Source organism: Manis pentadactyla, chromosome 14 (genome assembly GCF_030020395.1).
Source record: "Manis pentadactyla isolate mManPen7 chromosome 14, mManPen7.hap1, whole genome shotgun sequence".
Classification (NCBI taxonomy): domain Eukaryota; kingdom Metazoa; phylum Chordata; class Mammalia; order Pholidota; family Manidae; genus Manis; species Manis pentadactyla.
The window spans coordinates 89,502,351-89,515,082 of record NC_080032.1 but is presented as its reverse complement, the minus strand read 5'-3'; the positions used below and the strand labels follow the sequence as shown (position 1 = coordinate 89,515,082).

The window sequence follows — 12,732 nt, the reverse complement described above, 5'->3', positions numbered from 1 at the left end:
CCAGTCTTAGTTTTTTCCCCAAACATTGACATAATTATTTGCCAGTTGCAGGATCTTAAAATCTACAGCTGCCCCTCGCATGAGCTGTTGTATTCTGCGCATTCCACCAGACGGTGCCCTCTCCCTAGGAAGAAGGCCTCCTTTATAAACAGCTAACCACACAACACTTACACTCCCTGCCCTAAAATGAATTTAAAACCGACTTCCCACAAATGAAGCCTCTAAGAGATGAGCAAATTCCTGAGTAAGTCTAATGAAACCTTTAAGACGATGGAGGTCGATGCCCAATGAAGTGCAGACCTCCCTACAGGCTCTCAAACCAGGAGCAGGGTAAGGTTCCTGGGTAGCCACAAGGATCTCAGCGCCCTGTGCCCACGCCAACTGCTCAGAGCAGTCCTGGGCAAGAGAAACAGTGAATCTCGTGCAATTTTTAATGTTCTAGTACTCACATCAAAAAATTAAAGACAAGGCAAAATTGGTTTTATTACTACATGTTACTTAACCAATATATCCAAGGCATTTCAAGATGTATTCAATACAAAAATTATTAGTAAAGCATTAAAATCATTAGTAAAACATTTTATGTATTTTCTCTACTTGTTCTGAGGTGCATTTGACACTTCCATCACCAGCTTCCGTTCAGGTGATCAGGGGGCAAATAGTGAGTATATAGGCCAGTGCAGCACATCTACAGAATCTAACCTATTTCACTTGGCACCAAACTTAATTTCTGATTGAAAATCTAAAATTCAGCCTGTATTTCCTAGGCCACATAAGAGACATAGGCAAATGGAGAACTTCTTTCTCACGCTTACCGCTGATACAAAGGGGTGCACACATACATGCTCTTCTGCTAGGAATCGTATGGAAACAATTGGTCCAGGTTCCATTTGTCTCTATAATCTTTGGACTGAAGACTAATCTATAGATATAAATAAATTCTGCCTTCTTTAGTAATATCTGTGTGACTGACACAGCCAAGGGTAAAATACCTAGGAAGCTGTAAAACACCAAAAGTTGCGAGCTCTCACACACTGAAGATGGGTAGTACGGGTCCCGTGTATCATTTTTTAAAACCATTAAAAGGGGATTGTGGGTTTTAGAATTTTCTATTTAAGTTCTGCTAGTTAGAGCTTCCTGAATCACAGGTAGTGAAAGTATAAATGGCCTATTATCAATCTCAGTTTTCTTTCTTGGTAATAGATTGTGTTTCTACGTGAAGAATGGGAAGTTGATACAAAGTGCTCTCCACCGAAATGAAAAGGGCTGACTTCTCACTAGGCCACGAGGTCCTGAGAAGAGACCGGGTTTCATTTCTCTCGCCGAGCAGGCAGCACGGGTTTGAAAGGCAGCCTCGCCCCTTTCCCGAGATGTGCTCGTGAGAGCCGTGGGTCGCGATCCCTCTGAGAAGCTGCAGCAGCGCGCGGTCACACGGCTCTTGCTCGGTGGAAAAATGGCTAAAGGAAGTATTGTCCCCGGTCTGTGGGCGAGTCTCCAGGGCCCCCTGCACCCAGTTCCAAGGCACCGCGGACTGAAAGCGAGCAACGTTAAGTTCCTCCTTAGCAATCGCACGCACACCCAGGGGACCTGCGATCCTCACGCTCCCCAAGCAAAGCCTCACCCCCGGGGTTCTGCGAGAGAATCCTGACCTTCGACGGGAGTGAGCTGACAGGCGCATTTAGATTCTGCACGGGAAAAACCAAAGTTAGCGGCAAATAAGATTCAAAATGTACTCGAACTGTGTAGCATAGTGGGTTATACATTGTATTGAAGTAATGTGTATATTTTAAGAAGTTACGAAAAGCAATAAAAAGGAGGAAAAAACACTAAGAAAACAATGCCTTAGAAGGCTGTACAAATGTACAATGTAGAGGTGCCTTCTCATGGCCTGCTGGTTCCTCAGAACTGCAGAATCGAGGGTAGGTACTATTACTTCATTTTATAAGTGAGAAAACTAAGACTCAGCAAGTCTCCTACTAGAAGCTGATGAAATAAGGAATATTAAAAAACCTGCTACTTGAAAAATCTTAGAGATGCTCCAAAGACTTAAAGGAAGCGTTCAACAGTTTATATTCCCTGCGCACGGACCACCCTTCCGTCGGGTGGAAACAGATCTCTTTCCTGAGGGTCTGTTACAGCCCTCGTGTATTTTTTTTCCCCCAGCTGGGATCGCTTTCAATCCTGCCCCGGTGAAAGGCGACCCCTGGAGGCTTAGCGGCAGCTTCCACAGCAGTGCGGCTCCGCGTACCGGCTCACCCTCAATTATTCAAGATGACACAGACAGGCCTGGGGACAGAGTATCCCAAAGGCAGAAGAAACAAATTAGCAACTGAGTGAAGTTGGGTAAGTGCATGTTTTTGCGCTGTGCATATTAATAAAGGTTACACTGGCGAATTCTGCCGCAGGAGTCGGGGCTCGCGTGAAAATACTTCATGCAAGTGAGTTAAGACAACGATTGGGAGTCCAGACGCTCCGTGGAGCCAGAGCCCCCACCAGACCCCAAGGGGCAGGAGGCAGGAACCGGATCCGCCTTCATGGTGGCCGCACAACAGCGCACCTGCCTCAGCCAAGAGCGAACCTGTGTTTGTTGACCGCTTCGGGACCTGCACCAGGGCAGCCTGCAAAGTCTGCTTCGGGGCGATCGGGCACCCCCAGGACCTCCCGGCACGGGGCGCGGGGACAACAAACGGAAGTACATACTGAAAGTTACCAGGTCCCCAGTGACCACCATGGAAAGCTTTCATTTCAATTTCAGCATTCAATTTCATTGACAGTAAATCAAAGGTTCTAGTATTTTTTGGATTATAAAGCTTTAGAAACTATAAAATCTGCCTTATTCATAAACTTGTTACCACTTATTTATGACCTACGGTGAAATTATAGTCAAGTTTAAATTCTACTACTCTTACAGGAGTAGGATATTCTCAGCATTTGCTTTGGATAAAACTGTTTCTTTGTGCATCTAAAATACACCCACGTTAAAGTAACATTAACGTTACAGACTGTTCAGATCCCGGACAAGCCATGTTTGACAAATTTTATTCATAGGTCATCATGAATGATTAACATTTCTGATTCACATTTGTAACTTAATTCAAATATATTTTGTTTACTGGCTAATCAAGTGCAGCACAGCTTCCCAGGACCTCCTTTCAGTAGTTTCAAAGTATCACTGCCACATGATCATGAATTCATCACCTACCATATTTAAGATATGTCACCATCTCTCTTCAGGGGCTTTCATCAAGATTTTATCCATGAACAGTAACCAATTTTACTTTTCTAAACTACTTATTTTACTTCAGGTCCCTAGATTACTAATATTCTTTATTTTAAAATATTTCTGTATAGTACTACCAGGCTTTAAAATTTCTAAGGCAAACAAAGGTTTTTCTTTTTCCCTTTTAACATATATTGCTTTGCATTAAAAAGACAAAATTTCAATCAAAATCTCCATAAATCTAGTGAGTTCCAAAAAGCCCACGCTGAGGTTTACCCCATTGTTTCCACCCTCTTGTATTCTGTATTTTTTGGCTAATACAAAATTTGTTCCTTTCTGTTATCCTGTTATCTAAATTATAGATTATTTCTTAAAACAATTTTCCAAACTGATACACTTTTGTTATTTCATCTTCTATTTCTTTTCTGAAAAACTGGTTGAACCAGGCCAGGCCTGAACTATTTTCAGCAGCCTTTCTGAGAATGACTACCTCTCAGAACATCAATAACTGGAGAAATCCCAAGAGCTTAGCTGTTACCTTTTGTAAAATAATATACCGATTAACTGCAAAAGTCGTCCTGACTTCAGTACGCACTCTTTGAAGCCCTACAGTTCCTCTGGGTGCTGTAGAAAGCTTTTAGTTTAGGAAGCAGTTTGCAGAAAAGCTAATGTGGTTTGTTAAGGCTGTGATTCTTTTTATTTTTGCTCTTCACTTTTTTGTTTTGTTTTTGTTTTACTTTTATTTTATTATTAGCTAGAAGATCTTTCAATGCTCTTCACTTTTAATTACAAAAGTAAAACTTCTCCATTGTAGCATATGAAGCACACAAAGATGTGTGCACATACATTACCTAAGATCGGTTCAGAAACCTGACGACATCTTTTCACAATTTTTTCTGTGTTCAAACAAATAAAATATATACATAGAAAAGTGTGAGGATGTATATAGATGGATGTGTATTTTGTTGCTTTTTGGTTTGTACAGAAACGAGATCACAGCTGCATGAGTCTGCCCTTTGTGCTTCTCAGCCTCAGGGACATCTCTGTGGGTCAAAAGATGGAGACATCTTTAATGGCTACATAATAGTATAGAGAATGGATAGTCCACATTTTATTCAACCTGCTTATCATTTTTGGTCTTTCTCGTGGATTTCAGCTATTTGCTGCTATAAGCATGTGATATTATGATATATAAGAAATATATATTTGGTCTTCCTCCAAGAAGATTCTGGCACAGGGCTCCTAAAACCCTTGGAATTTCCTAAGTGAAGAGACTACTAAAGGAGGTGTCTTTGTTATGTGAATACAACGACTTTTGCCACCACCACCCCCACCGGCCCAGGATGGCGGCTGGACGCCAGGGCCACCTACCAGGTGACTAGAGGGTTCTAGCTTCCAGTCCCCCACACACACCTCCAGGGAAGGGAGAGGGGCTGGAGGCTGAGTTCAGTCACCAATGGCCAAAGATGTAATCGACTGTGTCTAAGCAATGACGCCTCCATAACACTTCCAAGAGCTGGCTTCAGAGAGTGTCCAGGCAGGTCCCAGGTGGAGGCGACCGGAGCTGTGTCCCTTCCCCAGGCCTGTGTGTCTCTCCTGCCGCCTGTTCCTGAGTTGTGTCCATACAGTAAACCGGTAATCCAACAAGTAAATGTTTCTGAGTTCCGTGAGCTGCTCCAGCGAATTAACTGAACAGAAGGGGGCCTCCCGGGAACCTCCTTCAGAGCCAGCAGGTCAGAGGCACAGGCAATAACCTGGACTTGCTTCTGACATCTGGAGGGGTGGGGGTGCCAGCCACGTGGGACTCAACCCGTAACCTGTGGTATCTCGTGCTGTCTCTGTGCAGAGGGTCAGAACTGATTTTAACGGTAAGACACCCAACTAGTGTCCAGAGAATTGCTTGTTGGCGTGAGGAAGCCTCCCCCCAACACATCAGAATTGCGTTTGGGGCTCCAAGTAAGACCCCATGAATAACTGCACATATGTTTACATAAAACCACTTTCATTTCTATGGGATAGATGCTCCCAATTCATGGGTCAAAGATTATGGCTGATTTTTAATAAATGGATATTTCTTCAACTTGAAAATCAAAGCTCAGATCAAAGATTATGGCTGATTTTTAATAAATGGATATTTCTTCAACTTGAAAATCAAAGCTCAGAGGACAAATTGGCAATATATAGCAGGGCGAAATGTACATATCCTTTGACTCAGAAATCCCACTTCCAGGAATTTTTTCTAAAGAAATAACTGAGAAAATGAGCATAGACTTTTTTTTAAATGTATGTATATGGATTTTATTTTAACCTTTCTATAAAAGAGGAAAACAGGAAACACCCAAAAACTCAAGGAAACTATTAAAGTATGTTAGACACACTCAACAGAACACTAAGCATACACTAAAACTGAGTGTATACTGTGCATTCCAAATTATGAAAATATATATTTACTGGCAAGGAAAGGTGTTTATAAAATATTGCTAAATAAGAAGGAAAACAACTAATTATATTTCACTTCTGCAAAACAATTTCAAAGAGAAGGATGTTGAGGATGGACAAGACACATTGCTAATAATGTATTTTTCTATAATAACATTGAGCATAATTTTTTCACTTCATACCTTTGTCTGTCCACAGTTTATTTGACCAACAAAACAAATATAGACATTTATTGTGTATCTATACATCAGGCACTACACTAAGCATAGTCTTTAAAAAGTAGTAACTTAATGAAAGCTACTGTTTGTGTCTGTGAAGGTAGTAGAACAGGGGACTCAGAGAAGGTAAGAGGGGGGCTTTAAGAGGCAGAGAGGGTGGGTCAAAAGCTCAGAAAACTCTTGAAACTGTATTATTGACCCTTCCTGACACAGCCTGTGAGATGTCAGCATGTCCAGTGCACTGTGAAAGTTCTATTAATTGCCGAAGGTTACTGAGCAAAAACGACAGAAGATTAAGACTCAGATCTTAAGATCTCACTATTCTCACCAACAGAATATAAGCAGAAATCACATATGCGGCTCCCAGGCAGAGGTGGTAAAAACCAAGTATGCCGTCTCCATCCTCTCACCTTCCTTCTGGCAGCTGGATTGTAATGAGCTGGGTGCCCTTGAAACCACATCTTGAAGGTCAGCCTGAGCTCCTGAGTGACCCGGGATGGCCCAGCCAGGAAACACCACCACACCTGAACAGTCTGACAGACGCCAAGTCATGAGTCACATCAGTGGCTGGTCCTTACTGTGAATTCCAGCAAGACAACCACGAACCACAATGAGAGGGGCACAGTCAGGAGACAGGAGGAGCCACTGGACACCAGCCGGATCCCGAAGGGCAACCCTTCTGCCCTTGCCCCACATGACCTCCCGGAGAGGGAGAGGGAGGGGAGATGTGAAGTCAGGAGCATTTTACCCAGAGGGACTAAGTCTTTCAAAACCACCCCAACAAGGTATTCAAGTTTGAACAGACTAAAAATGTCAGCTGTTCAAATTGTTCCACACAAATTCGTTTACCAAATGGGGCTAAAGAAGAGATTTCTGGCTATGCAGTGGATACAGTGTATAGACCCATGCCGTTCTGAAAAAAATAAGTATTACATATAATGGGAAAGATGGAAGAGGAGGACACAAAGACATGACAAATGCTCAGATTTTTTCTTGCTCGCTGTTAGCCAAATGCAGAAATGGGTGATAATCTGTCACTCTCACTTCAACCATAAATAGAGCAGCCCCACAGGCTTTTGTTCCAGGCTCTCCCAAATTAGACTCTTTGAATTTTAAGCAGCTAGATGATCCACTCAGTCAAAATGACAGTCAAGGGAAAGGGAGAAGAAAGTAATCAAGAGACTGGTAAGTAAATTTACAGAAGAAACTCTACTGGACATGATCCTGCATGACTTACAGAGCGGAAATGAGACACACAGAAGCCAAGGTGAATTCTTGAGCTGCTGAAAGCATAAAGCAGTAACATATCTCAAAGCACAGATGTGGGCCTCCAAGGATCTCAAAAGAACTTGTAAGTCAGGCCCATGGTTCTGAGCACGCAGGACTACCAAGAGTAGGAAGCAGGTGGCTCCTGGGCCTCCCGTGACACAGCCAACTCCAGGGACAGCTTGGGGTCGGCCTTTCTGTTTGGGCTTCTGCCCTTCCAGACTCTGATTCCTTTTACACACACACACACACACACACCCTACATGCATTCTTACACATGCATGTGGACTCACGGACATGCATACACACCCACATGAACGCCATTCTTTTCGACCCTTTGTCCTGCCTTGTAGCCAAAAATATGCTAATGTTTTATTGAATTTGTACTTCGCTTTTTAAAAGTGCATCATTTATAAAATAACATGGGCAACATGTCTATTGAATGGTTGAGGCTAACTTGTCCTTCAGAGGAGAATTAATACAGTTTGTATTGACCAATTCAGTTCCCTTGGGGATCTCCTATTACTTGAGAAGCTAGAATAGAAAACTTATCAAATATCAAATGTTATTTACTAGTGAGAAAATTTAATTCCCTTCTGCATCCCCAGAGGGATTTCGGTCACCCTGGCTTCACTCCATCCCACAGGGTCCAATTTGATATCACCATTACCCTTCCAGAAATAAGGGATTTAAGTGTGTATTTACCTGGTGGAGAAGCCGGTACATTAGACAGTAGCTCAAATTAACTCAAACGATATGTACAGAGCGTTTACTGTGTGCCAAGTACTAACAAAAGACTTAAACCAAAGAACAAGTCAAATTAAAAACAACACTAAGAATGTAGGATCATCTATCCAAAACCCTGTGTGATTAAAAGCAGAAAGAGGGAGTAAAGATTGAGGAAAACAGACCAGATGAAACTGTCTTCCAGGATTTAATGGGGCTTTAGGTCTTTTTGTCCTCTCACCCCTGAAAGAGGAGACAAATTAAAGTTCCATAATTCCATTATTTGATTTTAACAAAAATTAAAGTCACATAACATACTGTGATGGAAGAGAAAAAGGTTCCCTTGTCTTCACCATTTTCATTCCCTCCTACAACGTTATGAAGTAAGAAAGTTTTGTTTTGCTGGACCAAAAAGAAAAACACCAAGAGCTACTGAAGTGGGAACAAGTAGGGTAGGAAAACAGAAACCAGAGTAAGCCACGAGGGGAAGGAGGTCGGAGGGCTGGCAGACAGGGAAGGAAGGAGCGGTTTTGTCAGCTCCGACTGAAAACTAGCTAAAGGAACAACAATCAAGACTCCCTGGCTGTGATGATAAATGAGTGAAAGATGGGGAGAAAAGTTATTTTTAATGGAAAAGAAAACAAATACATATGGATGACTTTAAGGTTGAATAAAAAGAACACAAGAAACAAAAAATACAATAGCAAATACTTAAAAGGCAAGAAATAAGCTCTCAGAATGAAACAGGAAGTGATAATAGGGGAAGAAATAGAAAACTAACAAAAAAAGAATACAATAAAAATATTTTAAAAAGGTAAAAAGTTGGCAAGTTTTTTTTCTTTCATAATGATATAAAATTGAAAAATGTTTTCAATTGAAAAACCAAGTGAAAAATAAAAATGTTTTTCTGCCATTGTAAACCTCAGATTTTGGCTAATATCCATAGGAAGCAAAAACAATAGCAGATTCAATATATTTACTACATTGCAGTATCAAAATAACTGTTAAATAAGAGCTTCCCTAGGCCTATGAATATCTGAATGTGTTGGACAAGCTTGATTTCCTTATAAGAGACGTTAGAGTTAACAGAATTCAAGATATACTTGTGAAATGTAACTATACTATCATATATACTAAAATGTTTTGATTAAAGTAGATTCTCAAACAAATAACTAACTTTTTAAATAACTCCTATGCTGCACAGCACTTATTAAATGTGCCTACTCACACTGCAGTAACTTGTTAAAAAAAGAGGAAAAATAAGATTTTCCTTCATTTTTATTTTCATTTGGGATAACACTTTGAGAATTCAAATCTATAAAGGATCCTTCTTCCATAAAAAAGGTAAAATGGAAGCAGTTTTGATTACAAACTATTGTCTCTGTCACCACATTGAATGACTCTCTCTCTCTGTCTGCAATCTCTTTCCTTCCTGAACTATTCATCTCTATTGAGCACCTACTGCTGAAAATTTTCTTCTCCATGGCAGTCCTCTACTGGTCTGCCTACATCCTCTCTGACTACTGCCCCTACATTTTAGACTCTGACTTTATAATCTTCTCTTTTAAGATGTTTTCCAGTGCAGTAAAACAACTCATTTGTATCACCATTTCTCTTTCTCTTTGCCAAAAAAGAACCAATAATAGAAAAGTAGACTCTAGTCTGTGGATATTACAGACATGTATAATGCTATTAAGGGTAATAAGAATTCAAAGATGCTGAATTTTACTTCATGACATAATTTCTTTGCCTCATAGAGCAAGGCATGCTACCTGATGGTAGAGTGGAGAAGCATACAATTATCTTAAATGTCATACCTAGAAGATGGAAAGATTCAAAATTACCTTTGTGACTGGGGATTATCAATAAATCATGATCAGCATCTTCCAAAACAGGATGTCATGTAATGATGTATGGTTTTCCATTCTTGAGTAAGCTAGTTCACTGGTAACATCAAAACACACACACAAAAGCTCTATTATAAATAAGTCCTGGAATTCTCAACTAAGAGTTACCAAATTTGATGCCTAAAGAAAGTATCTTGCAAAAAAGAATTTTCCTATTTCTTCAAACCTGCTGTGTCACTAAATTGCACAGTGGCCAAACAGATACAATGCCTGAGTCAGGTTTTCTCTGGTTAGAGGCACAGACCCTTTTTCATTTGCTTTTAGGATAGTATTTGTGCTCATAATGATGGTCTGTGCCAGTGCTGTTTCCAAGCCAGTCCTTGATTCCTACAGGATGCAAGCCAGGAATGGAACGTGATAGGCCTGAGGCTGAGAGAGGTGGTGGGTGGCTCTGCAGGCAGGGAGCCTTGAAACGGCTGGGTCACAGCTCACCCCCTGAAATAGCAGAGATGGCCAGATCATTTACATCAATAACCGTTGAATATTCTCATTTAAGATCAAGTAGAATTATGTGTTTGATAACCAACCAATGTGCTGACTAAGGCATGGAGGGATGAAGACAGGTCCCAGAAGGCACATCAGCTGATCGGGTTTTCCCCTTCAGCTGATCAGTGCCTGGATGAGCTGGTGAAGACCCAGTAGGCCAGTAGTGTCCTCTGAACAGGGGGAAAAGCATCTCTCATAAATGCTTGGGGAAAGGAAAATAATCTCCAATTAGTCTTTTATGAAACATGAACTTCTTGTTGGCATACATGAATTATCAAATCAACTCAATAACAAGGCAATCCATCCTCACATGTTGGAAAATGGCTCTATAATAGCTCCCCAGCTGCTTTAAACATTAGTCGCTGCTGTGTGGACCACCAGACTAGATGTTGCATTCACTTAATCTCTAGTCACAAAACTGTAACACCAGTGGGGATGATGCTGAAAGAGGTGGCTGCCCCTTCATATCATCTATCGTAACAGACACCTGCCTTGATTCATTTATCTATTCATTGAATCCTTTCAAGAAATGCTTACTAAACTCCTTCAACATGCAAAGATGATAAGGGTTTATACAAAGAGAAATCAGGATGTAACATTTGAAATAAATTTTGAAGAACAGCTAAGATTTGACATGCAGAGATGCAAGGGAACAGAGTGTGAAGATGGAAGAGAGAAAATGAGGTGAGGACGGGGAACAGAGAGCAGTCCAGCTGGGCCTTTTCCTCCAGATTTTAGCCACTGTAGTATTCTATTCTGCATGCAGAGGGAAAATGAGAGTAAGACATGACTGACTATTCATGCCATGAGAGTGCACGTCGGAAAGCAGGCTCCAGTTTGCCCCAAATTTCCACCACCAGTGGCAGAAAACAGCCAGAAGCCTTCAATACGGATGAACAGACTGCACACACTGTAGGAAATGATAACTCTTGAAATTTTCCTTCATCTCCCCATGTCCCTACCACCATACACATGTTTGACAAACTAGTTATTTGTAAAACGCACAGAACACTGCCAGGCATATAATAAGTATCAGAAATGTACTAAGTAAGTTAAATAAATAAATGAATCCTTGATTCTCTCTTTTGCTTAGAGGATAACACTTATAAGACAACAAGACCCTGAGAAATGGAACCAGTTAAGACAGGAAATTTCACTGATGAGAAGTTTTGGATAATAAACTCAATTTCATATATATAACAATTCAGATTATTTCTTTTGGTGTCGGTTTCATTATCACTGTCCATCGGGATATTTGTCTATTTCTTTTGTGAGTTTTTGGGGATTTATTGGCATAAGTGGATTGGCTTTTTCTATACTCTTTTTTACATACTTAGTATCTTTAATGATATTCTCTCTTTAATTCTTGATACTGGTTAAGCTGTTTTTCTCTCTTTGCTTCTTCATCAATCTTAGCAGCAGTTTCTAGGCATTCATTTTTTCAAAAAATAAGTCTTCAAATTTGTTTGTGTTCTCTGTTGTTTTTCTTTCCTCTTTCTTCTTTCTGCTCTTATCTTGATTTCTTTCTTTCTACTTACTTTAGGTTCAATTTGCTTTATTTTTTCTAAACCCTGAAGATGGGAACTTATAGCAATGATTTAGAATCGTTCACCTTTCCTAATATAAAGTTCAAAATATAAATCTACTTCTAAGCACTGCTTTTACTACATCTCATAAATTTGGTGTCTACATCTTTGTCATCATTCAGTCAGAAATGTCTTCTAATTTCTCTTGTGAATTCTTCTTTGACCCATATTCAGAAGTGTGTTTTTAAATTTCCAAGTACCTGGGGACTTCCTGTGTGGGCATGTATGCTGCATACTTACTTTTTATTTCTAATTTAATTCCTCTGTGGTCAGAGAACAGTCTGTGTGATTTTACCTTTTGAAATCCATTTAGACTTCTTTTATGATCCAAGTATTGTCCAAGTACTAAGTAAATAAAATAAGTAAATTATTGATTCTCCCTTTGGCTTAGAGAAAGATAAACCTTCTTCCACCTTGACGAATGTCCTATTAAACTTGAAAGGAATATGTATTCTGATGTTTTTTGGTTTACTGTCCTGTGGACATCAAATCAAGGTGGTTGATAGTTTCAGAATTGTCTATATCCTTATTAAATTTTCTCTCTTTAATTTGGTTCTAACAATTATTAAAAGAAGAATAAATTATAAAGCTATGATTATGGATTTGTTTTTTCCTCTTTAATTCTTTCAGTTTTAGCTCCAAATGTTTTGAATCTCTGTAATTCGACACAAATATATCTGATTGTTATATTTTCCAGATGAACTGAAGCTTTCATCGTTTAAAAATACCAACATTGGTTACTTTGTCTGATATTAACATATTCACAAAGGTTTCCTTATACTAAGTGTTTATAAGATAGTCATTTTTCCACCCTATTCATTTCAATTGCTCTATGTCTTTAAAGTATATCTCTTATAAATAGTGGGTGCTTGGCTCAACCTTTT

General features: G+C 39.9%; 1 protein-coding gene across 5 annotated transcripts in view; it reads right to left on the bottom strand.

The window, feature by feature from the left end:
- TMEM117 (transmembrane protein 117) overlaps nucleotides 1-12,732 on the bottom strand; it is a 393,659-nt gene that overhangs the window by 331,119 nt on the left and 49,808 nt on the right. The window lies entirely within an intron of this gene.